The sequence below is a fragment of the Monodon monoceros genome, unplaced genomic scaffold, assembly GCF_005190385.1.
Source record: "Monodon monoceros isolate NGI ecotype Baffin Bay Population unplaced genomic scaffold, NGI_Narwhal_1 Super_Scaffold_7, whole genome shotgun sequence".
Lineage (NCBI taxonomy): Eukaryota > Metazoa > Chordata > Mammalia > Artiodactyla > Monodontidae > Monodon > Monodon monoceros.
In genome coordinates, this window is record NW_021703784.1 from 94,231,193 (window position 1) to 94,259,119 (window position 27,927).

Consider the following 27,927-nt stretch of genomic DNA (forward strand, 5'->3'; position numbering starts at 1 on the left):
TCTCATACCAACATCCCACCAGAGTGGTACACTTGTTACAATTGATGAACTTACACTGACACATCATTATCCCCCAAAGTCCATAGTCTACCTTAGGGTTCACTCTTGGTATTGTACATTCTCTGGGTTTGGACAGATGTGTAATGATATATCCATCATTATGGTATCATACAGAGTATTTTTATTGCTCTAAAAATTCTCTGCCTGTTTATCCCTTTTTTCCATTCCAACTTCTGATATTTTTACTGTCTTCACAGTTTTTCCTTTTCCAGAATGTCATATAGTTGGAATCATACAATATGTAGCCTTTTATGATCATTATATTTTTTTAATTCTAGAATTGCCATTCAGCCATCATTAAAAAGTCTACAAATAACAAATGCTGGAGGGTGTGTGGAGAAAAGGGAACCCTCCTACACTGTTGGTGGGAATGTAAATTGGTGTAGCCACTGTGAAAAGCAGTATGGAGGTTCCTCAAAAAACTAAAAATAGAGTTGCCATATGATTCAGCAGTCCCTCTCCTGGGCATACATCCAGACAAAACTATAATTCGAAAAGGTATATGCACCCCTATGTTCATAGCAACACTATTTACAATCGCCAAGACATGGAAACAACCTAAATGTCCATCAACAGATGAATGGATAAAAGGAAGATGTGGTACATATATACAATGGAATATAGTCAGCCATCAAAAAGAATGAAATAATGCCATTTGCAGCAACATGGATGGACCTAGAGATTATCATACTAAGTGAAGTAAGTCAGAGAAAGACAAATACCATATGATATCACTTATATGTGGAATCTAAAATATGACACAAATGAACATATCTATGAAACAGAAACAGACTCACAGATATAGAGAACAGATTTGTGGTTGCCAAGGGGGAGGGGAGTTGGAGGGAAGGATTGGGAGTTTGGGGTTAACAGATGCAAACTATTATATAAAGGATGGATAAACAAGGAATAACAATATAGCACAGGGGACTATATTCAATATCCTGTGCTAACAGGATACCATAACAGAAAAGAATATGTAAAAGAATATATATATATAACTGAATCACTTTGCTGTACAGCAGAAATTAACACAACATTGTAAATCAACTATACTTCAATAAAGTTTTTTTAAAAAGAATTGCCATTCATTTCTTTTTTAATGGTTTCTTTACTAGATCTTATCTTTCATTTGCTTGACCATAGTAAAGCATGGTTATAAACAGTCCTTCATTCATTATTTGGATTCTCTGTGGGTCTTTGTCTATTATCTACTCTGTCTCTTGGTTTTTTACTCCATTGTCTTATCTTGTAGTATACTTTTCCCCCCTTTAGTTGAGTGTTGTATATTGTATCAATATATGAAAAACTATAGAGATAATATGAGGCCTAGAATGATGTTATCTTTCTTCAGAGAGGATTTACATTTGCTTTTGGCAGATGGATTGAGCACTCACAATCCTGGATTACCTCAGTTCAATCAGGGGTTGAAATCATTTGAAGCTGGGCTTAAGTATCAGGGAGGGCTGATCTATCAATATTTCCAGGTATAGCTTTTCATGGTACCAACCAGAGCCTGAAGGATTTACCAGAGTCCCTCTCCCCAGCCTTGGTGGGTCCTGAACTCCAGTTTTTTGGCTGCCAAGTCTTAAAAATCATTTGAAAACTCAAGAACTTAACATTAGTTCAAAACTATTACCTGCTCAGTCTATCAGCTGCCCCTTTCATGACTAGCAGAGGCCCTTGGAACTACTAGTGGGTATGATATTACCTTATTTTTGAAGTGGTGATGACTATAAATGATATTGTGAGATATCTGGAACAACTTTAATATGATATGAAAATATCTGAGATTTCTATTGAAAAAATCACAGGAACTGCAAATTCTACTATGTTTACATTCATAGTTGAAGGAAATACTAAATTCCAGTTAAAGGTTAGTAAAAATAAAGATGTAATTTTTTTCCTATCCAAGTTTGTAGATTCCTTGAATTCAATCCATGGACCCTTCTGTTTAGAATTCCTGCCCACTGGGAAGAGTGGCACCGAACACTGGGCTCACCTCTTTGGATATTATTCTCCTCTTATACCTGGCCTTGTCGTTCTTCATTTGACTTGGTGGCTCTCTGATGACTTCAGATAGATGCTTTTAATAGTTCATCCAGTTTATCTCAGCCAGGAGGATTGGTCTAAATTACTTAGTCTACCTTTATTGTAAGAGGAAGTATTTGGAACTTTCATTCTAGTGGAATATAATTATATTAGCAGAAGTAAAAAATATCATACATTGCGAGGGGTCATAAAGGAGTCTAACTTGACTTGTGGAGGACCAGTACACGTTGAAAAGCAACAAACAGGAAATATATAATTAGGATAGGGTCAGTCTGTGGAAGCCTCAATTATATTGAGATAAGAAGAAAGGCAAAGTAAAAATACCTTATAAAAGGCTGAGAAGTAAACTCACTGCTTGGTCTTTTTTGTTTTAATTTATTTTTGGCTGTGTTGGGTCTTCGTTGCTGTGCATGGGCTTTCTCTAATTGTGGCGAGCGGGAGCTACTTTTCGTTGTGGTGCGAGGGCTTCTCATTGCAGTGGCTTCTCTTGCTGCGGAACACGGGCTGTAGGCACATGGGCTTCAGTAGTTGTGGCACGTGGGCTCAGTAGTTGTGGCTCGTGGGCTCTAGAGTGCAGGCTCAGTAGTTGTGGCACAAGAGCTTAGTTGCTCCGCGGCATGTGGGATCTTCCCGGATCAGGGCTTGAACCCATGTCCCCTGCATTGGCAGGCGGATTCTTAACCACTGTGCCACCAGGGAAGCCTTTGGTCTTCTTTTAATTTTTAAAATTCAGTAACTATTTATTAAGCCCTACTAAATGCCAGTCACTGTGTCAGACATGGTCCTCAAGGAATTCACTGTCATTCTTACGCGAAGCAGAAATAATGGCAGTTTACATACCAGAAAAACGCTATTATTCTACAATGTTTGTGGACCCACTATATGCTAGGCACCATGCTATTGAAGGATATAAGATGAATAAGCCAGTTGAACTCGAGGAGCTTATGAACTCAAGGAGAAAATTCAGAAGTAAGCATAATTATTAAGATGCTATTAAATAAGTACCAAGTAGAATTTCGTGTTTTGGGATAAGTGGAAGAAGAGATTCATTCTGACTATGAATTTTGAGCTTCAGATGGTCCTTAGAAGATGAATAATGGAGAATGGGAGCTGAGCAAGGAGTGCATCTCTAGCCAAGGCAACAGCATGAGCAAGGGCACAGAGGTTTGGTGTATTTAGAGAGTGACAGAAGGTCTGTGGTCAGTGGGTTAGTCTGTTCGAGCTGCTATAACAAACTGTCATAGACTATGTGGCTTATAAACAACAGAAATTTATTCCTTGCGGTTCTGGAGGCTTGAAGTGCAAGGTCAAGGCTGACAGATTCCATGTCTGCTGAGCCCTGCATCCTGGTTCATAGATGACCATCTGTTTGCTGTATACTCCCATGGTGGAAACGGCGAGGAAGCTCCCCTGAGCCTCTTATAAAAAGGGCACAAATCCCATTCATGAGAGCTCCACCCTCATGACCTACCTCCCAAAGGCCCCATCTCCAAATACAATCACATTGGGGATTAGGTTTCAACATATGAATTTTGAAGGGGACACAAATATTCAGCCTATTGCAGTGAGGTAATAGAGCTCAGGAAGATATTTCAGTGAGGGGTTAGAAAGATAGTTTTCTATTCTATGTGACTGGTAGGGTGTTGGTGCCATTGACTGAGATCATTCAATTCAGGAATTATTTCTTACATACCTGTTATGCCTTGGTTTATGACAGGTGCTGGAGAAACAATGACTAATAAGGCATGATCCCTACCTTGAGGGTACTCACGGTCAAATAAGCCAGTGATTAAATTACTTGTGATTTGAGCTAACTAGAGGTTTAAGGTGCTAAGAATAAGACTGTCCAGAGGACAGATATCTTAATTAAGCTTGAAGAGTCAGGGAAGGTGTCACAGAACAGGTAGCCTTCTAAGCTGAGTATTCTTTTCCTAATTTATTTATTTTTTAAAATCAGAGTTATACATGCATACAGTTTAAAGAGTGAAATAGTTCTATAAGAATTGTAAAAAAAAAAAAAAAAGCATTCCTCCAACTCTCAATTTAGTTTCCCTTTCCTCAGAGATAATCACTTTCAACTCAGAGTGATTTATTTGGCATTTATTTCTAGACCTCTAAATGACTAGCTTATGTTGCTACTTCTTGATTTTTTTCAAATCCAGGTGCTATCTATTGACTTCCCGCTGTGTAAGATATAACCCTAATGCCCTTTAACACCCTTTACTGCACATGTGTGCCTTTGCTCACCCGCCACAACTCCCAGTCTACTCATATCAAGGTTTTTGTTGTATCATTATTCAGTGTTTATATTTTATAACTATACAAACAGTGTCAACCCCTGAACTATGTTGTGCAATCTTCTCGCGCCTATGATAACCCCCCTCCCTCTTTTTTCTTGTTTGGTTAATTTCCTGTAGACTTATCACCAACTGAACCAAATTCTACCCACTTGAGTAAATTTCCCTTTAGTACTGTGCTAGTTATTTTCCACTTGCCCCTCCAGATCCACTCTCTGCATTTCTCTGCTCTGGAGGGCTGATCTGTATGGATTTTAATCCATAGGCTCCCTTGCCCTGTGGCTTCCATTTGGGCTAAAGCCAGTGGGAGGTACTGGCAGGAGATTGAAGGGCAGGAGGAGAGAGAGTGAGATTGGGATATCTATTCACTTGTTTCTCTTTCTACCAGTTTGCTGTGGGCTGCATTGGCTCTGTTCCTCTACTGAAGGTCACAGCTCAAGTTGAATGGTCCCTACTCTTTCTGGGTTCAAGGAAGCATTCCCTCTGCTTGTCTCATCAGGCCTAGGGGTAAAAACAGATCCTAACTGTTGCTGGCCCTTAGGTAATCCACTTTCCCTTAGCCCTGTCCGCACCTTTGTAAATATTTTTTCTAAAAAACTTTCCTCAGCTATCCTTTTTAAATGCATTATCTGTTAACTGCCAGGACTCTGACAGAAGCAAGTACATTAATATTTGTATGTATTTATTCTCTCTGTTTTATCTCCTTAAAGAAGTCTCCTCCAGAATCTTCTGGTCTGCTTTATCTTTATTATTTTATCTCTCTGTATGCTATACAGCAGTTATCAGGGATCTCTGGACTTTTACCGTTACCCTTCAGATTCCCTGTCTTCCTTCTTCCTTGTTTTTGGTGTAGTAGTTTTAAAAAAGGACCCCACATTCTTTGATATTCCTGCCGTGGAGAAGTGGGGTCTATGTGCCCTCCCCTTGAATATGAATATAATAAAGTAACACTTTGTGACTTCCCAAGGCTAGGTCACAAAAGGCCATGTGGATTCTGTTTCTGGGACCTCGGTTTTCAGAAATTCCCTCTCAGGACCCCTCTTACTAACCAGCTGCCATGTGTAAGAAGCCCAGCCACAAGCCTGGTCTTCAAGTCATCCCAGTCTAGGCACCCAACATGTGAGTGAAGAAGCCTCCAGATGATTCTATCCCCAACCCTTTGCATCGACCCCAGCCATCCAAGCCTTTCCAATTTAGGTCCCAGACCTTATGGACTAAAGACAGGGCGTCTCTGCTGCACTCTGTATAATTCCTGAACCTACTGAATGCACAAGCACAGTAGAATTTTTATTTTTTATGCCAGCAAGTTTGGAGTGGTTTGTTATGCAGCAGTAGAGGTCTGAACAAAATTTGTTCCTGGGAGTGAGTTGCTGCAGTAACAAAAACCTAAAACATGCATCATTGGCTTTGAGACGAGGCAGCAGGCAGAAATCAGAAAGACCTTGAGGAGACTGTTAGTGGAAGTCTGATGGGCCTCAAGGAGGCTATCAATGAAGCCTTAATAAAGAGTGAGGAAAATGTTATTGGAAGCTGGAGGTAAGAGGACCCGTGTTACATGGTGACAGGAAGTTTGTCAATACTGTTTGTTACCTTTGGTAATGTGAAAAAATAGGAAATGTAAATGAACTATTTGGTTTTCAGGTAGGATTTAGAGGAAATATAGAGAGCTTGGGACAGTCTTTCTAACCAGCAAAAAATACTCAAAGTAAGAAAGTGCCTCAAGGCAAAGATCAAAATACAGAGTGCTGTCAGAAAAATGTGGTCTTAGAGTAAGGATGTACGTTTGTTAAAACCTTAGAAAGATTTCAAGGTGGAGCCTCTCAGACTCTTTCAGATAGACAAAAGACCTAAAGATCTTAAGGGTGTTGTCTCATTGCAGCCTAAGAAAACCCAGATAGGGCCTGTCTCAGGGAGATTTGGGTGTACAGCTTTTGTCTGATGAAGAAAAACCCATGTTTTTAAGAGAATTGTATTGGGGGAAGTACCACCAGTTTGGACTAAAGAGGATAGAGATAAATACAAAACAAAAAGTTACCTTAGGACCCCTAGACTTCTATGGGCAGGAAGCAAGCCAAGAAAGCCCCTCCACTACAAACTGAAGCAATGTTTCATGGAAATGAAAGTATGATTCAGAAGATGGAACCAAAAGCTCAGAGTATAGAGTCAAAGGTCATGGAAAATCATTACCAGGAGGAGGTATTGGGCCCAAATCAAGGAAATAAGACATGTACCTGTGTGGATCTCAGAATTGCAATGGACCAGTGGTTACATATTGCCTCCTATTCTCCCTCTTTTTGAATGGAAGTCTATTGTGGTTATCCTATGCCTGTATCATCATTGTACATATGGGAGCGTATAACTTATCTCCTCAGTTTACAGGTGTTTAGATGAGTAATCAGACTGTGGAGCTGTACCCCAAAAGTTGTACTTGAGGAACTTCATCTGCACCTGGTTTTGATTTATATGACAAGATCCTGGAGTTTGGGTTGATGCTGAAATGGAGTTAGACGTTAGGGGTTTAGGAGAGCAGGGTGTATTTTGCATTTGGGAGGAATGTAAATTTGGGAGGGAAACTGTGGCAGATTATATTTTCCAAAGATAGCTGCACCAATGTCTCCTACCCTACATGTTCTTCTACAAAGTGATCTTGCTACACCCCCAATAAAAGGTGGAGTCTAGGACTTCCCTGGTGGTGCAGTTGTTAAGAATCTGCCTGCCAATGTAGGGGAACAAGGGTTCGATCCCTGGTCCGGGAAGATCCCACATGCCGCGGAGCAACTAAGCCCATGCACCACAACTACTGAGCCTGCGCTCTAGAGCCCACAAGCCACAACTACTGAGCCCGCGTGCCACAACTACTGAAGCCCGTGTGCCCTAGAGCCCACATGCCGCAACTACTGAAGCCTGCGTGCTCTAGGGCCTGCATGCCACAACTACTGAGCCTGCATGCTGCAACTACTGAAGCCCACACACCTAGAGCCTGTGCTCCTCAACAAGAGAAGCCACTGCAGTGAGAAGCCCATGCCCTGCAATGAAGAGTAGTCCCCACTAGCCACAACTGGAGAAGGCCTGCGAGCAGCAACGAAAACCCAACACGGGCAAAAAATAAGTAAAAAAAACAGAAAAAGAAACTGGCTTGTTCATTTAAAGAAAAAAATGGTGGAGTCTAATTTTTTACAATGATGTGCCTTAGTGCGCATCTATATTCATTCATTGTGCTGGGCTTTCAAGGATCCTTTTGGTCTGGGAACTCATGTCTTTCAGTTCTGAGAAATTTTCTTCAATTTTTTTTCTTGCCTTCGTTTTCTCTGTTCTTTCAAACATCTTGTCTACTTGCATATGCACCCATGTAGTTTTATATCAATGGTATCATACTAGTCATGCTGTTCTGTATAATGAATATTATTTTTCAGATTATATAGGCTGTATATCTTTTAAGATTTATCAAATGATATGACATTTAATATTTATCAATTAGCATGGCATTTAAACATAATCATTATACCTATATCTATATATAAAAAATCTATAGACTGTTTCTCACACCTGGAAGTGGCGCACACACCAAATAAAAACTTTTTTAGACTAGGTCCCAATTTGAACTTCCGAAAATACAGTCACCATATGCTAAGTCATGAATTAGGGAATGAGCGTGGTGTTTGATGTTCCCCATTACTCTTTTCATTGCTCTCCATTGCTCGTCCCTCCTTTCTTACATGATGGCCCTATCTGAGATGGGTCTACATAATGGAGAGTAGTTTAGAATTGTGATATTTTGTGGAAACAATTATCTGTAATAACTTTTTGTAAAAACCGTATGTTTATTTTGGAGTTTTAAGCCTAGTGGTAAGACAGAATTTTTTTCTTAGGAATCCAGATTTTCTCTTTAATCAGCAAAACCCTTTAATTTGCTAAAGATCAGTTTTGTGCCCTGTTGACCGCTCAGTGGAACAAGCAAGTGTTAAGAGATCCCTTGTGTTTTTTCTTTGGTTGTAAATTCCATCAAGCTAGCCCATTAATTACAGTGGGTTGGGAATTGGAGAGCTGTTCATTTGGCAATTAGCAAAGGGTGGTGGATGAAAGAAAAATACCTTTCTGATATTTTTGCTTAGGAATTTAGGGATTCAGAATTTAGTCATAAACGACTTGAATTGTTTGAATTCAATTCAAACAAATTGAATTGTTTTGAATTGTTAATTCACTTAAATCCTTCACTTGAATCACTCTTAAATCCTTCCTTGTTTTGTAACATACAAGAACTTAAGAGATAGCTAAAACAGTGGTTGGGAAATTCTGTTGTGGATTTAAGATCCTCGAAAAGCATCATCCTTTAATGGGCATAGTGATAGATAAGCAAGTATCGGTTAGCTAATAAAGTGAGAAGTCCCAGGTCCTGTGGTTACCTCTCTGCATCAGAGGAAGTGTGTAGTTTGTAGGCAAGAGGCAATTTCTTTGGAGTTCACTGTCTCTGTTCTTCAGGGCATTTTTCTTTCTTTCTTTTTTTTTTTAAAATATCACCCTAGAGATAGCAAGAACATTTAGTGGCACTAGATGGTACTCATCAGGAGTTTAGGATGTTTGCATGTTAGGTTGTTTAAAACAAGGCAGAAAGGATTACTTATTGCCAGCTGCATCATTCCTGGCAAGAGCTTACTAGTTTGCTGCTTGTTTTTTTTGTTGTTGTTGTTAACCCATTAGAGAAACTAACCACTATATTAGTTCCAGCCAAATCTTTGTCATCACTGGTCCTAAAAACCTCTTGGGGACCTAAAAGCACCTGGCCATTCTGAAAGCCTCTATGCTCAGTGATTAATGCTCATCTCTGCAGGCTCCCCAAAGCCCTCGTCCCTTTTTCCTGAAGCACCTTCAAGCATTTCTGCATGGCTACCCGCTCGCTTCTATTATATCTCCTCCTCCTGCCTTACTGAATACTGGATTTCCCAGCTCACAACTCTTAAGAAGGAGCTTTATTTCAGAGTAGAAAAGGGCCCCCATATGTGGCCTATTATATCCATATCAACTTGCTTACCCTTTTCAAACAGCTATTGTCTTTTAATAGGGTCCTGCCTGGCAGGGGGAGTCCTTAATACCTGCCATATAAGAATGGGCAGCTTGAGTTACAGCGAACTGCAGTTTGGTGCTCTGATCAAAAGGCCTCTGTTGTTTTTAGGGTTTTTTTTTTTTTCCCCTTCCCTCTCTCTCTCGTTCTATATCCTAAGCTAATAATTCAGCACAGCAAGGTCATTACTGGCTTTGAATTGAGAGCTGAGAGTGTTAAATTACTGACCTAGAATAAAAGAGATCTGGGGGGCTCTCAGGAAAGATAAAGGGATTCCGGCTAGTAAAGTGCAAGCCCAGCAACCTCGCTTCTTAACAATATTATTTTTTTAATCCTCTCTGTCTTCAAAAGTGTCTTCTGGGACAAGGAAAGATCCCCAGTTAGAGAAATTAGGTTAGGAACTCAATGACATCTTCTGAGAATTGTGGCCCAGGTGCTAGAAGTTCATGGACGCCTATGTAGCTGTCCTTTTTGTCTCCCCACCTTGTTACTATTTCACTCTCTTCCAGCTTGCTCCTTAGCCAAATATTGGTCCTTTATCACATAAGTTAAATATATTTGTGATATTTCAGCTGAAAGATTATCTCCCACATGGGGATTTCAGACATGTGAAAAACATACCATTTAGCCCCTAAAATATTTTTCAAATATGACATTGTCATCAAAAGCTACTTCTATTCCATTTATATTTTGTAAATAATGTTTGTCTGGTCCTCACATACTTTAACAAGAAAAAAATTCCCCCACTGTGAGTGAATTTGACACCTTTTCTCTATTATATTGGGTCTTCTGAAGAAAGTCATTTCCACCCCTTCATACTTTGTCAAAACTATTACCTCCCATATATCCTTTTTCGCAATTATCTCTTAAAAGCCAGGCACCATTCATATCCTCTGGAAAATATTGACTTCCTAAATTTACTATTTTTAGAGAAGTCCCTGAAATCAACTTTCACAGATTTTCTGTACAGCAAAGTAATAATAATAGCTAATAGTCCCTGAACGTGCCAAGAATTATACCACAGGCATTATTATCACATTTAATCTTTGGCAACCTTATATAGTAAGCATTCCTATTATCACCATTTTACAGATAAAACATAATTGAGGCACAAAGTCGTTAAGTACCTGGCCCAAAGTCACACAGCTAAAAAGTGGTAAGATTTGCCCCAGACTAGCGCTTCTCAAACTTTAATGTGTGTATGAATCACCTGGAGATCTTGTTAAAATGCAGAATGGGGTTTATTAGGTCTGGGATGGGACCTAGATTCGATCTCTAAGAGGCTTCTAAGGGACACCGATGCTGCCGTCATTGGTCCACACTTTCAGTAACAAAGCTGTAGACATTCTTACTTCGGACCAACTCTAAAAAATATTTTGGTTATAACTTCCAATTTCTTATTCCATTAGGCAATTCTATAAATATACATACTGGGTTTTTGTGTTACATTACTACTATTATCTTAACCAGTATCTTCATTTCTTTATTTTTATTGTGGTAGAATATACATGACATACACTTTGCCATTTTAACCATTTGTAAGTCTACGTTTCTGTGGCATTAAGTACATTCACATTGTTTTGCAGCAGTCACCACCATCCATCTTCAGAATTTTTTCATCTTCCCAAACCAGGACTCTGTACCCATTAAGTACTTTTTTCATCTTCCCAAACCGGGACTCTGTACCCATTAAGCACTAAGTCCCCATTTCCTCCTCCCACTATGCCCCGATAACCACCATTCTACTTTCTATCTCTATGAGTTGACTACTCTGGATACCACATATAGGTGGAATCATATAATAGTTGTCTTTTTGTGACTGGCTTATTTCATTTAGTTTAATGTCCTCCAGGTTCATCCACGTCGTAGCATGTATCAGAATCTCCTTCCTTTTTTGAGGCTAAATAATATTTCATTGTATGCATGTATCACATTTTGTTTATTCATTCACCTGTCGATGGACACTTAGGTTGCTTCTGCTTTTTGGCTATCATGAATAATACTACCATGAACATGGGTGTACAGATATCTGAGTCCCTACTTTCATTTCTTTTGACAATAAACCTGGAAGTGAAATTGCTGGATTATATGGTAATTCTACCAATATCTTACTTTCTAAGGTACAAGTTTATGTCCAAGTTATTGTTTGTGTCCCTCTTTTTAAAAAAAAAAGAAAAAAGAAAAAGGATTTCTTACTTAAAGTGAATCTTTAAAGGTTTGGCAGGAAAAGTGAGTTTTCAGTATAGATTTTCATTAGGTTCTGTCATCTATAGCTGCTTTGTGATTTTCAATCAATCACAAAAGAATATTGAAAAATGTCCTTTGTTTTTTAGAAGTCTGGTAGTTGGTTAAATGGCACCAAGTAAAGAATTAGAGAGTGGTAATGTTCTAAAATAAATCAATATTAAGAAGTTTTATGTCACAGAGAAAGTTTTATGTGAATGAATTCAAGACTTCACCTGACAAACAGGTGTTTGGGGAACGGGGAGGCCCTTTTTAAATTTTTATGTTCTTTCTTTAAGATTTCCTGGAGTAACTATCCTAGGATCTTCAGAAACTTTGTGGCACCTCTTTCTCTGAGGTCTTTAACCAAATAACACATTAGATTCTCAGTGTTTACAAAAGTTTTGTGTAAGAACCTGCCTACTATCTAGAATTCTTCCCTCATATATCTTTTTTTTTTTTTTAATTTATTTATTTATTTTTGGCTAGATTGGGTCTTTGTTGCTGCGTGCGGGCTTTTCTCTAGTTGCAGTGAGCCGGGGCTACTCTTTGTTGTGGTGTGTGGGCTTCTCATTGTAGTGGCTTCTCTTGTTGCGGAGCATGGGCTTTAGGCGCATGGGCTTCAGTAGTTGTGGCTCGGGGGCTCTAGAGCGCAGGCTCAGTAGTTGTGGCGCACGGGCTTAGTTGCTCCACGGCATGTGCTTCCCTCATATATCTTTAGAAATAAAATTCTCTGCTGGAAATAAGAAAACAAATCAAAGTGACATTGAAATCTGATGAGTTAATAAGAAAGTTTGAAGAGATTTTTATAAAGGTATCAGGAAGAAACTGACTTCTTTCCATCATAGACTACTGAATCATTAAGGCTACTTTAATCATGTATGCCTGGAGCTCTCTTATTTTAGGAGTTCCTAACTAATGCAAAAGATTGAAAAGAATGGACTTGAACTTGGAAAGGTAAGAGAAAACAAAATAGCTTTCACCTAAAGTCAGGAAAATGAGTATTTTTAAAATATAAATGGATTTACCAGTAGCTTTAAATAAATAAGTATACATGGCTACCAAAAGAAACTGCATTTATTTTCTAAAAAGTGAGACCAACTTTGGAGATAAAACAAAATACAACACAAAGAAGGTAACTCTGGAGATAATGGTAATAGTGTAACACAAGACATGATAAGATGAAATAATAACCTGGAAGAGAGTGGAATCAGCAGCCACAAGACTGATGTGTGTGGCTCTAACAGCAAACCCTGTTTGGTGTGTTCCCAACACCCCTTCAATTTTATTATCATTTTGAATTATAATCAAATCCAAGACTTTGGCCTATGACTAAAGCATTTGTATGAAGCATTTTTTTTCTCAGCCTAATTCATATCATCTTTAACGAGAACAAAGGATGGTGGTTTGAGAATTACTTGCTGGCTTTGAACCGAAAGAGCTGATAAATGTAACGCCTCCAGCTCCTGAATGAGGGGGTAGCAGGGAAAGTGTTTTTAACATTTAAGGGACCCTAAAAATAGGGTTGGGTCTTCAATGAGATCTGCAGGTGATGCTAATGGGACCATATTGGGGATCCTAGTGAGAACAAAAGGATGATACAAAAAATCCTAGAAGCTATAGCTGTAGGCAGAAAATAGAATGTTCCTTAAAATGTCATCTACTGTTGTACAAAGCTCAGATATGCAATGGGTGGGAAAAACCTGGAAGGAAACTAGTATTGAGCTGAAAAAGCTAAAGAAGAAAACTGACAAGAAATTAGATAAGAATATGATATGTGATCTGGCAGTAAAACAGAGAAAAGCTGTTTTGAGGTCTGGAGGTAGAGAGTAATCACACTGTAGGGGAGGAACGGCAGGATGTATCTGAGGATGACTAAGGAGAGCCTTACCTGCAGCACTAAATTTAACTTCAGTAGCAGAAAAAAATAGTACCGGTGGGATGAGCCTGTTGACAAAAGAGATACAGAGGTTGAAAGGTAGAGCCGAAGAGAAAGAAATAACAGATAACAGGTTTAGAGACCACATAAGAAAATATGTGAGATGTAACATGTAGCAGGAGGTAAGACATAACAGAAATACTGCAGCATTCTAAGGAGGAACATTCTTTGTCCAGAAATTTTTCCTGTAAGGCTGGGGGATGTTTCCCCAGAGAAGTCATGGAAACACGATTACTCTTGATTTCAAGTGAAATTCAGCAAGCTCCTGGAAGTTCTGTTATCAAGACCTGTGTTTAAAGGCCTTGTAGGAATGAGAAAAACTAGAGATTTATGGTAACTGTTGTTAAAAAATATTTTTCTTACAAAAATGTAGCATATAATAATATTGTAGAATATATGGAAGACAAAGAAATCAATTAGAAGCTAACAATCCTAATTCAATGAGTAAATACAATTCTTTTAAATTTTTTAAATCATTTTCCTTATTGTAGACCTACTTTATTGTAGTTAAAATTATAATGTACACACAATTTTATTTCCTGTTTTTTTATAGTATATGAAAAGCATTTTCTAAATTGCTACATTGTCTTTTTGTAATTTAAATTTCTAACATGCCGTAAAGAGTATGTATGCAGTAATTTTCTCCCAGTGCTCTCTCTGTGCATTGATTTCCCATCCTGAGGTACATGTATTTGCCTGTTTCTATTGGCATGGAGTAAAGAGCAATATGAAAGAGATGTTCCTTAACACTTAAAACTGCAAGGGATAAACAGATGTTAATGAATCATCTTGCTTTTCTACTGATACAAGTGGGTAAGGAATTGATATGCTGTTGAGAGTTTACCATAGCATGCCAGGCGTTCGGCAATCAGTTTTGAAGTTGGAAGGCTTGAAAAGGGAGTTTGAAACATTTTTTAACTCTGGCAGGGGGCCTAACTGAATTATGAATAAAGATCCAGAGGAGAGCAGTTTACTTTCAGAGAAGCAGCATATGAGAACGAAGTCCTTTGCTCAGTCTTCTGGGGAGAATTTGCTTGGTGATCACCCTATCTGGAAACACTCTCCTTTCCCCTTGGCATCAGCCCAGGATGGGACAAGTGCTCTCTTCCGCTGCTTTAAGAAGATTCTTTCTGGGGTTTGGTGACAGAAGAGTACTTGGTGAAGTAACCAAGGAAAGAAAGCTCGGCGCTGCTTATGCTTCCCGTTGCAGAAGCTTTTCGTAGCTCTCAGGGCCTGAGGCTGTCTCATGAGTTTTTCACTTCATAATGCAGTAGAATATGAACTCACTGATGTCATGGTCTGAAAACTAGCTCTGCTACTGAGGATTACTCAGTCAGGCCGAAAAAATCCTTGGTATGAAATGCCAATGCTAAGGCATTAGAGTGAACCGATAAGCTTCTGATTTAGTTGTTTTACTGTTGCAGAAATTACCAATCTCATCCACCACAAGGGCAGCTCAGTTCTCACAAATTGGTTCACCTATCCCTAGACAGTGACTGAAGATTGATTAGCCCCTGTTGGATTTCTTCCTAAATTGGAGATTTTTTTTTTAGAAGCCAATGATCTCAGATATTCTAGTTCTGATTTAGCCAGTGCTGAGAATGAGAAGATGAAGAGGATTGTGAGCATCCACCTGCAGCATGGCAGCTTTCTATTTTCTATACTGCTTACACTTATATCTTCCTGGCCAACAGAGAAGATGACCTGCAGTCGATTCACCTGATACATATCTATGAGCAGAACCATATTCCAAATGTACCATATGTTAAAACCACACTTCGTGGGCTTCCCTGGTGGCACAGTGGTTAAGATCTGCCTGCCAATGCAGGGGACACGGGTTCGAGCCCCTGTCTGGGAAGATCCCACATGCTGTGGAGCAACTAAGCCTGTGCACCACAACTACTGCGCCTGCGCTGTAGAGCCCGCAAGCCACAACTACTGAGCCCGCGCAGCTGGAACCTGTGCTCCACAACAAGAGAAGCCACCGCAATGAGAAGTCTGCGCATTGCAACGAAGAGTAGCCCCTGCTCGCCGCAACTAGAGAAAGCCACGCACAGCAACGAAGAACCAAAAGCAGCCAAAAATCAATCAATCAATCAATTAATTAAAACACACACACACACTTGGTCAAATTTCTCCTTGGATACAGGGTCATGATGTTCATTTATTTTTTTCCTGTTATGGGTGTATTGTATGTTTGAACAATAGATTATAACAGCCCAGTAGAGAGTTAGATGGTTTTAGAAATTCTGCATTAAACTTTTCTGCAGAAATTTCTTTGTAGCACTATAATAAAGAAATTGGTGTGAGGTAACTTCTATTCAAGTGTGTTGCCGAAACTATAATACTTTGGGGTTCTGCGACATAGACCAAGCTGACATGCTTCACTGATTTCTCTCATCAAGTTAGCATTGCAAAATTCTAGAGCAGATAGGCAATGGAAAGAAGACACGTAAGGGCTTAGGCTTTGTCTGAACTTCACAAGGAAGGAAAGAACAAACCCAGGCTTAGTTAGTTCTGGGGACCAAATTCACGCCCCAGGAATACATCTTTAGGGTTTGGTGACTTTTTGCAGCACAAAACGCCAGTCTGCTAATTTTTCCAATCCATTAATGGGAAATATGCCCTAAAAGCTTTCTTTTCTATTCCCTGTCTATGGAATATCTTTTTTCCTTCTGCTTCCAGAAGCAATAAAAGGTTACTTTAAATCATGATTTTTTCCAAAATGTTTTGGATCTTTGATCTTATTTATTTTTCAGAGGTTGATCTCTACCCTGTGTATTTATCACCTTGTGTGGCCAGTTTGTGCTGCATAATCGGGTGTGATCTGTTCTCATATTTTACTTTCTTAGTAGATCCGTTTAGGATTTCTTGCAAATAAAGCTCATCTCAAAACAGCAAAAAACAGTCCCAATTCTAACAGAAGATAGTATATTCTAATGAGCTTGCCTGATTTTAGAAAGAAAAAAGGAGACAAGAGACTGGCCTAAGAAGACCAAACTGCTGCAATCCAATTTAACTGTGTAGGTCAGTACTCATTGGCTGTTTTCATTTTGAGTAAGAGCAAGGAGTACCTGGAAGATTTGAAGTATTATAGGAACTTTGAACTTTTGCCTCTTGGCACATTGAAAATGAACTGGAATATTTTAATCTGGTCCTTTTGCTCTTTGTTATTTCTTTATCTAGAATGTGAATGGCTATGTATGTAAATCTACTACGATGACATTTATATTTAATTCTTTCCTTGGTAGTTCTTGAGTTACTGGCCACGTCGCCAAAGTAATTTAAATCAATTCTGACTTTTTGCTTTTTAATATCCAACATTAAGGTGTTTATGTGGAATTGATACCGTAAACGAATTCTTAGAACTTCTTTAGTTTTTCAGGAGAAAACAGATACCACTTAATAGAAGTCTGACTTTTTTCTGTATAAACAGCCTTTGTTATTAAATGAGAAAATGAAATTTTATCAAGAACTCACACTACTTAACATGTTTACAAATGTCTGGTTATAAAGTCATTAATTTTAAGCACAGCTTCTGCTGTATTTTCTTGATCTGTTACTCTAGGGTTAATCAACTATTAAGCAAATAAAATGCGAAAACTATGAAATTTAAATAATTTATTTTCTTGTTAAAATCAATTTGAGACATTTGTTCTCAATTTCATTTTAATAAATTTATTTATACCTTTTAAGATAAAAATGATATAATTCACAGAGACATTTTAATTTTGATATCTCTGGTTCTCTTGTGGCCAGAGGATCCAAACAGAGAGTTCTTGAACTTTTTATTCATGACAGCTTAAAAAGAGGTCATCAGATCCCTATGAATTGGACAAAAGAATATCTGTATTATGCTACCTATAGTATAAGAAAGAACAAGAAATAAAAATATTTACATGTATCTTCTCTTTATTGTAGAAAGTCAACTTATAAAGGTAGATGAAATGATGTAATTAGGGGAAAAATAGCCATTTGGCAAAACCATCATAATTTTTATTGTTTCTGGCAAGAATTATCAGTAGATGCTGAAAGTAGCAAATGAAAGTTTGAAGAGTAACAGTATATTTCCACAGCCTCAAAGTATCTCCCCACAAGATACTTACTAATTACAAAGGATGGCTCTACAGTGGGTGAACCTAGCAGACACTGCTTTACCTAAATGACCAAAGTTGATATCACCAGTAGTTAGACTAATCCACAGCAAGTGCCTCTTGATATGATGCACTGGGAAAACTAAGCATCACTTCTGTGGTAATCCTGCCAAAAGAGTATAACCTGAATCTAATCATGAGGAAACATCAGACAAACCCAAATTGGAGTACAATCTGTACTCTTTAAAAATGTCAATGTCATGAAATACAAAGAAAGACCCAGGAACTGTTTCAGATTAAAGGAGACTAAAAAGTCATGACAACTGAATGCAATGTATCATCTTGAATTTTCTTTTCCTATAAAGGAGACATTACTGGAACAATTGGTGAAATCTTAATAAGGTCTGTAGATTAGTAAAAGTATTATATCGATTTTAATTTCTGATATTGTTCATTGTACTATTGTTACGTAAGAGAATTACTTATTTTTTAGGAAATACATACTGTGTTTAGGGGTGAAGGAGCATCATGTCTACAACTTACTCTTAAACAGTTCTGAAATATAATATATATAAATACCTATATTTATACATATATGTAAGGGTGTGACAGAGAGTAGAGAGAGAATGAGAGAGAAAGAACGTTGTACTGAGAGCAAATGTAGTAAAATATTCACATTCAGGTAATCTAGGTAAGGGATATGCAGGAATCCTTTGTGCTATTCTTGTAACTTTTCTGTAAATTTGAAATTATTTCAAACTTAAAAAAAAATTGACATCTCAAGGGAATAAAACCAACAACTTAAGGAAAATGAAAGAATTTGCTCAATGAAGTTTAAGTACTGGTTTTTGGAGAACTCTGTTTGAGGCAGGCATCTGATATACTTTTGTATGGCCTTTAAGATATTTTTAGGAACTTTTTTGTTTGATTTTACAAGTAAGATTGATAACTTCTTTTTTCAAAATTTGTGATCCAATTTTATTTATTTATTGAAGTGTAGTTGACTTAAAATATTATATTAGTTTCAGATGTACAGCATAGTAATTCGGTATAGATTATACTTCATACAAAGTTATTATAAAATATTGACTATATTCCCTGTGTTGTACGTTACATCCTTGTAACTTATTTATCTTATACCTAGTAGTTTGTACCTCTGAATCCCCTCCACTTATTTTGCCCCTCCATCTACCCCTCTCCCCTGTGGTAACCACTAATTTGTTCTCAAGATTCATGACTATTAAAGAACATTTCAGTTTAGTTAAATACAATGAAAAATTAATAAGAAGGTACTTTTTTTTTTTTTTTTTTTGCGGTACGCAGGCCTCTCACTGTTGTGGCCTCTCCCGTTGCGGAGCACAGGCTCTGGACACGCAGGCTCAGCGGCCATGGCTCACAGGCCTAGCTGCTCTGCTGCATGTGGGATCTTCCCAGACCGGGGTACAAACCCATGTCCCCTGCATCATCAGGCGGACTCTCAACCACTGCGCCACCAGGGAAGCCCCAAGAAGGTACATTTTTATGCAGGTAGAAAGTTTGTTTTGGATTTCTGGTCATAATGGCTTGCAGTGTTGGTGATTTGGTCCTCCTATCCATTCCAAACACACGGTAATGATAAAATTTTCTGAGAGAAAATTTAAAGGATATAGCCATGTGTAAAATCAATATAAATTCACTTATAGACCAGGAACTAAACAAAACCACAATGTTAATGGGACTAAAACCTTAGGCCTCCTGTGCTCTGGGTTCAGAAGCAAGCATAGGTAACTAAGTGCTCATTTCTTATGGAATAGTAAAGACTAAAAGTGTCACACACAGGGCAAGAGACTAAAGCCAGACTTTTCTTCCTCTACCCCTTTAAAGGGGATTCAAAAAAATACTTATTATTGCTATCTGGGAAATGGCTTATATAAAACCTGGGAGTACAAGAGGAAGCAGACACGATTGTAGTCAGGACTTAGTCTTGCTACTCAGATCTAAGCTACTCAGGGATTCAGTGATAGTCTCTGTGGTCTCTGTGATATCCCCAGTATCATCAGGAATGGAGTCTTAAGTCATCCAATATAAGACCTAGTTCTGAACTAGGATCTGTCTCCAGGAGACAGTGAGAGAATAAACAAGTAGAGAGAATAAAGCCTGCCACTTAAGATGAGTTTGCACACTGCAATTCCAAAACATATAAGGAAAACTGATGCTAAGAAAAAGAGCCAATAAGCCCAGCAATTGAAACATAAATTTACTCCAGAGAAAATAAAGTTAATTATTTTAAATTGATTTTGAAATGAAGTTTAGGATCCTCAGGGAGAAAAAAGAAAGAATAGTAGTAATATAAAAAGAGAACAAAATATGGATAAACAACAAGGGTTGTACTGTATAGCTCAGTGAACTGTATTCAATATCTTGTAATAACCTATAATAGAAAAGAATATATACATATATATATATCTGAATCACTTTGCTGTATATGAGAAACTAACACAACATTGTAAATCAATTATACTTCAATAAAAAAATAAATAAATAAAGAGAGAACAAAAATTGGGAAACAAGAGCAGGCAAAATGAAACAAAGCCATGTATAAGCCTTAAAAGATGAATTGAAAGTTCTAGAAATAAAAAAGTTAATTGAATTTTTTAAAAACTGAGAGAGAATGAACTCTAGACCAGACATAATAGAATAGAGAATTCATAATTTAGAAGATAATACTAAGTGTAACACAAAGATCAAGAGATAAAATCTATAAAAGGACAGGTGAGAGACACTGAGAGGCAACAATGTATATCTAATAGGAGATTTAGTAGAAAAGGATAGAGAAAATGGCAAAGGAGAAATATTTTAAAAGATACTGGCTGAGAACTTTACAGATTTGACAAAATACATAAGTCAGGGGAAAGTCCTGAGCAAGATAAACAAAAATAAACCTACATGGTAGACACATTGTAGAATCTGCAGAACATTAACTGTAAAAAAAATAGCTTATATGAATGATAAGAATGATTAACTCCATCAAGAATGTCAGGAGTTTGACTGCTGGCATCTTGACAACAATGATAGGTGCCAGATGACAATGGAGTAGTATCTTTAAAATGCTGAGGGAAGATAAATGGCAATCCAGAATTCTCCACCTGGTTAAATCATAACTCCAGAGGGTAAAATAAAGATATTTTCAGGAAGATGAAAAGCAAGAGTATTTACCACCCACAGACTTTTGTGTAAATGACAGGTCTATGAGTATTCAGAAATTCACAATTCAGAAATCAAAAGAGCTTAAAAAACAAGGTTTTTTTGGTAAGTTTTCAGCAAACTCATTTGTGGGCACACTTGACCTGAACTAGTTTATGAGGCTGTCTTTGGTCTTTATTTATCCTACCTAGTGTGACTATATGTTTCACTGTGGAAATTTTAATATGCTTGACTGTGGGCTGCTTCCCTGGCCCCAGTGGATGTGTTATATCACAGCTAGTTTGTCCAACATGTTGCCTTTATAAAGTCCAAAAATTTGTCAGTTCCAAAACAGAGAGGTCCCAAGGATTTAAGGTAAGTGATTGTGGACCATTCTTTCTTTACTTTTTTTCTTGAATAATTTCCAACTTTTTCCCCCAGTTTTACTGAGATATAATTGACATACAACACTATATAAATTTAAGGTGTACAGCATAATGACTTGACATACATATATGTTGTGAAATGGACCTTTCTTTTTTTTCTTTAAATTTTTTTTTTTTTTACCTTGAGGTATAATTGACATACAACGTTATATTAGTTTCAGGTGTACAACATAATGATTTGGTATTTGTATATATTATGAAATGATCACCACAGTAAGCCTAGTTATTATTCATCACCACACATAGTTACAGAATTTTTTTCTTGTGATGAGAATTTTTTAGATTTACTGTCTTAGCAGCTTTTAAATGTGCCAGTATTATTAACTATAGTCACATGGCGTACATTACATCCCCATGACTTATTTATAACTGGAAGTTTGTACCTTTTGACCCCCCTCACCCATTTTGCCCATCCCCCAAAATGGTTGCCTCTGGCAACCATCAGTCTGTTCTCTGTATCTATGAGCTTGTTTTTTTTGTTGTTTTGTTTTGTTTTGTTTTTCAGATTCTTCATATAAGTGAGATCATACTTATATGAAGTATTTGTATTTGTCTTTCTCTGTCTTATTTCACTTAGCAGAATGCCCCCATGGTCCATTCTTGTTGTCACAAATGGCAAAATTTCCTTCTTTTTTATGGCCAAATAATATTCCATTGTGTATATATATCACATTTTCTCTATCATCACTTCATCTATCAGTGAACACTTAGCTTGCATCTATATCTTGGTTTCTATAAATAATGCTGCAATGAACATGGGGGTGCAGATATCTTTTTGAGCTGTTCTTTAGATAAATACTCAGAAGTGGAATTGCTGAATCATATGGTAGTTCTATTTTTATTATTATTATTTTTTTTGTGGTACGCGGGCCTTTCACTGTTGTGGCCTCTCCCATTGTGGAGCACAGGCTCCGGACGCGCAGGCTCAGCGGCCATGGCTCATGGGCCCAGCCGCTCCGCAGCATGTGGGATCTTCCCAAACCAGGGCACGAACCCGTGTCCCCTGCATCGGCAGGTGGACTCTCAACCACTGCGCCACCAGGGAAGCCCCTCTCATTGTGGTTTTGATTTGCATTTTCCTAATGATTAGTGCTGTTGAGCACCTTTTCATGTACCTGTTGGCCATCTGTATGACTTCTTTGGGAAAATGTCTATTCCGATCTTCTGCCTATTTTTCAATCAGATTGTTTTTTTGTTTTGTTTTTGTTTGCTATTGAGTTGTATGAGTTTTTCATATAGTTTGATATTAACCCCTTATCAGAATATGATTTGAAATATTTTCTCCCATTCAGTAGGTTGCCTTTTCATTTTGTTGCTGGTTTCCTTTACTGTGCAGAAGTTCTTTAATTTGATGTAGTCCCACTTGTTTATTTTTTCTTTTGTTGCCTTTGCTTTTGGTGTCAAATCCAAAAAATTGAAATGGACATTTCTTAGAGGATGAACTTTAGCAAGAAAATAATTGAACCAAGAGAGAAGGAGCAAAAAATAGTAATGAGGATGAAAATTGGTATGAAATGTTGGTAAACTTAATTAGCTATTAACTAAAAATTAATAACTTTTTTACATTAAAAAAAAAAAGTAGAGTCAAAAGAAATAAAAGACATCCAAATTGGAAGGGAAGAGGTAAAATTATCTGTTTGCAGATGACATGATCCTATGTACAGAAAATCCCAAAGAATCCACAAAAAAACCTACTAGTGGGCTTCCCTGGTGGCGCAGTGGTTGAGAGTATGCCTGCCGATGCAGGGGACACAGGTTCGTGCCCCAGTCCGGGAAGATCCCACATGCCACGGAGCGGCTGGGCCCGTGAGCCATGGCTGCTGAGCCTGCACGGCTGAAGCCTGTGCTCCGCAATGGTAGAGGCCACAACAGTGAGAGGCCCGCATACCACACGCACACAAAAAGCTACTAGAGCTAATAAATGAATTCAGTAAAGATGCAGGATACGCAGAGGCAGGGTCAGTTGTGTTTTTATTCCAGCAATCAACAATCCAAAAAGGACATTAAGAAAGGAATTCTACTCACAACAGCATCTAAAAGAATTAAGTACTTAGAAATAAATCGAACCAAAGAGATGAAAGACTTGCACAGTGAAAACTGTAAAACACTGCTGAATGAAATTAAAGAAGACCTAAATAAATGGAAAGACATCCCATGTTCTTGGAAAGGAGGACTTAACATTGTTAAGATGTCAGTACTACCCAAAGCAGTCTACAGATACAACACAATCCCTACCAGAATTACAACAGCTTTTTTTTTTCACAGAAATAGAACAACCAATCCTCAAATTCATGTGGAATTGCAAGGGCCTCAAATAGCCAGAACAATCCTGAAAAAGAAGAATAAAGTTGGAAGGCTCAAACTTCCCAACTCTGAAACTCAATACAAAGCCACAGTAATTGGAACAGTGTGGAACTGGCTTAAGGACAGACATATAGACCACTGAAATAGAAGAGAGAACCCAGAAGTAAACCCTCATATGTAAGATCAATTGATTTTAAGAAGGGGGCCAAGGGTACCATTCACTGGGGAAAGGACTGCTCAAAAAGTCTTTCAACAAGTGGTGCTGGGAAAACTGGATACCTATCTGCAAAGGAAAGAACACTTACCTCACACCTTATATAAAAATTAACTCAAAATGCATCAAGGACCTAAACTTAGAGCTAAAACTATAAAACTCTTAGAAGAAAACAATCCAATGTCTTCTTGACATTGGATTTGGCAATGATTTCGTGGATATGACACCAAAAGCACAGGGAACAAAAGAAAAAATAGATAAATTGGACTTCATCAAAATTAAGAACTTTTGTACGTCAAAGGATACTATCAAGAAAGTGAGAAGACAACCTATAGAATGAGAGTACATATTTGCAAATCACATATCTAATAAGGGATTCATATGCAGATTATGTAAAGATCTCTTACAACTCAGCAACAACAAAAAATGAACAACACAATTCATAAAAGGACAAAGGGCTTAAATGGGCATTTTCCCAAAGAAGATATACAAATAGCTAATGAGCCCATGAAAAGATATTCAACATCATTAGTCATTAGGGAAATGCAAATCAATACCACAATGAGATACCACTTCACACCTGCTAAGAGAGCTATTAAAAAAGCACATGGTGGTTGGGACTTCCTTGGCGGTCCAGTGGTTAAGACTCCATGCTTCCAGGGCTTCCCTGGTGGCACAGTGGTTAAGAATCTGCCTGCTAATGCAGGGGACATGGGTTTGAGCCCTGGTGCAGGAAGATCCCACATGCTGTGGAGCGACTAAACCAATGTGCCACAACTACTGAGCCTGTGCTCTAGTGCCCGTGAGCCACAGCTACTGAAGCCCGCACACCTAGAGCCCATGCACCTCAACAAGAGAAGCCACTGCAATGAGAAGCCCACGCACCACAACGAAGAGTAGCCCCCGCTCACCACAACTAGAGAAAGCCCACGCGCAGCAATGAAGACCCAACGCAGGCAAAAATAAATAAATTTATTTATTTAAAAAAAAAAAAAGACTCCATGCTTCCATAGGTGACGTGGGTTGAATCCCTGGTCAGGGAACTAAGATCCCGCATGCTGCACGGCACAGCCAAAAATAAAAAAGAGGTGGTGGAAGCACAGACGTTGACAAGAACATGAAGAAATTGGAACCATTCTGCATTGCTGGTGAGGATATAAAACGGTACAGACACTGTGGAGAACAGTTTGGTGGTTTCTCAAAACATTAAACTTAGAACTACTCTGTGGTGCAGCAGTCCTACTCCTCGGCACGTATCAAAAAGGAATTGAAAGGAGGGACATGAACAGATATCGGTACACCCAAGTTCATAGCATTTTTCACAGCAGTCAAAAGGTAGAAACAACCCAAGTGTCCATTGACAAATGAATGGATAAACAAAATGTGGTATATACATGCAATGGAATGCTATTCAGTCTTAAAATGGAATGAAATTTGAAGTATTCCACAACATGGATGGACCTTGAAGACATTATGCTTAGTGAATTATCCAGAAATAGAAGGACAAACATTGTATGATTCCATTTAAGTGAGGTACCTAGAATAGGCAAATTCATTGAGACAGAAAGTAGAATAGAGGTTACCAGAGTCTGGGAGGAGGCTAGAAGGGGGAGCCATTTTTTAAATGGATACAGAGTTTTTGTTGGGGATGATGAAAAAGTTTTGGGTATAGATAGTGATGATGGTTATATAGGATTGTGAATATGTTTAATGCCACTGAATTGGACATTTAGAGTGGTTAAAATGATAAATATTATGAATGGTTAAAATGATAAATATTATCTATATCTTACCACAATAAAAAAAGTTTTTCAGGGCTTCCCTGGTGGCGCAGTGGTTGGGAGTCCGCCTGCCGATGCAGGGGACACGGGTTCGTGCCCCGGCCTGGGAGGATCCCACATGCCGCGGAGCGGCTGGGCCCGTGAGCCATGGCCGCTGAGCCTGCGCGTCCGGAGCCTGTGCTCCGCAACGAGATAGGCCGCAACAGTGAGAGGCCCGCGTACCGCAAAAAAAAAAAAGTTTTTCAATTAAAAAAAAGGTAGAATTCAAATTCTAGAAAATAGTATCAGAAGATGAGAAGAGTGCTAATAAGTTATTTAAGTGTACTTTGTTCCTTGTTTTGGAGAGTGATAAAGATGATTAATTTGACATTTTAAAAATGTATAGCTAGGGCTTCCCTGGTGGCGCAGTGGTTGAGAGTCCGCCTGCCGATGCAGGGGACATGGGTTCGTGCCCCGGTCCGGGAAGATCCCACATGTCGCAGAGCAGCTAGGCCCGTGAGCCATGGCCACTGAGCCTGCGTGTCCAGAGCCTGTGCTCCGCAACAAGAGAGGCCACAACAGTGAGAGGCCCGCCTACCGCAAATAAATAAATAAAATGTATAGCTAAATATGTATGTTAAATTTAAGAGAAATACTAAAAGGTTAAAGATTCTGTCATTGCTTCCAAACTAATTGGGGGGTGATATTTTTAAAAAACTTTACTAACACACTTAAAAGTAGGAAAAGAGAAAAAAAGTCAAAGAATAACAGTTCACAGAAAAGACAAAATAAGGGACTTCCCTGGTGGTCCAGTGCGATCCCAGGGAACTAGATCCTGCATGCCACAACTAAAGATCCTGCATGCTGCAACAAAGATCCCACATGCGGCAACGAAGATCCCATGTGCTGCAGCTAAGACCCAGAACAGCCAAATAAATAAATATTTTTTTTAAAAAGACAGAATAAGGGCTTCCCTGGTGGCACAGTGGTTAAGAATCCGCCTGCCAATGCAGGGGACACAGGTTCGAGCCCCGGTCTGGAAAGATCCCACATGCCGTGGAGCAACTAAGCCCATGCGCCACAGCTACTGAGCCTGCACTCTAGAGCCCCCGAGCCACAACTACTGAGCCTGCGAGCCACAACTACTGAAGCCTGCGCACCTAGAGCCTGTGTTCCGCAACAAGAGAAGCCACTGTGATGAGAAGCATCCACAACAAAGAGTAGCCCCTGCTCACTGCAACTAGAGAAAGTCCGCATGCAGCAACAAAGACCCAGTGCAGCCAAAAATAAATAAATAAATTAATTAATTAAAAAAATAAAAAGACAAAATAAGATGGCAGAAATTAATCAAATATATAAAAAACTTACTAAAATACAGAGAATGTAAGATTGGGTAAAAAAACCAAATCCAGCTGTGCAGCACTCACAAGAGAAGTATCTTTTTTTTTTTTAATTAATTAATTTAGTTATTTTTGGCTGTGTTGGGTCTTCGTTGCTGCACATGGGCCTCCTCTAGTTGCGGCGAGAGGGGGCCACTCTTCGTTGCGGTGTGCGGGCTTCTCATTTCAGTGGCTTCTCTTGTGGAGCATGGGCTCTAGGCACGCGGGCTTCAGTAGTTGTGGCATGCGGGTTCAGTAGTGGTTCATGGGCTCTAGAGCGCAGGCTCAGTAGTTGTGGCACACGGGCTTAGCTGCTCCGCGGCATGTGGGATCTTCCCAGACCGGGGCTTGAACCCGTGTCCCCTGCATTGACAGGCGGATTCTTAACCACTGCACCACCAGGGAAGCCCAAGAAGTATCTTTTAAAAATTACCCAAAAAGATTGAAATTAAAAGCATAGAAAAAGATATGCCAGGCAAATACTAATAAAAAAAAAAAAAGCTGGTATTGCAGTATTACAATACTAATATCAGACCAAAGTCCTGGACTTTTAAAAAGATGGTAGAAATTTGACTTTCAGTATCACTAGTATGGCTGGTTACAAACATAAATCCTGATACTTTCTGCCTGGTGTTATTCATCTGTTTTTTTCTTTTCTTTCTAAATCAACTACCACAGACATTTATGGAGCAATATCTACTATGTGTTAGGTAATGCAATGGAGACAAAGATGAGTGCAGCCTAATTGATTACTGTATAGAATCTAATAGAGGAAATACATCCAGTAACTTTAAAACAAGGCAGCAAAATTGTGAGTACCATTAGAGAGTTATAAGTGAGATATGATGGGAATGGGCTGTGGTGGGAGGAATCAGGAAAAGATTTCATGCAAAACATGGTATTTGACATGGATAGAATTTTAAGAGATGGAGGTAGGA

At 38.5% G+C, this 27,927-nt stretch overlaps 1 protein-coding gene across 3 annotated transcripts in view; it reads left to right on the forward strand.

The window, feature by feature from the left end:
- The window catches only part of CUNH11orf49 (chromosome unknown C11orf49 homolog), a 190,635-nt gene that overhangs the window by 49,023 nt on the left and 113,685 nt on the right, over nucleotides 1-27,927 (forward strand). The gene's annotated exons all lie outside the window — the stretch shown is intronic.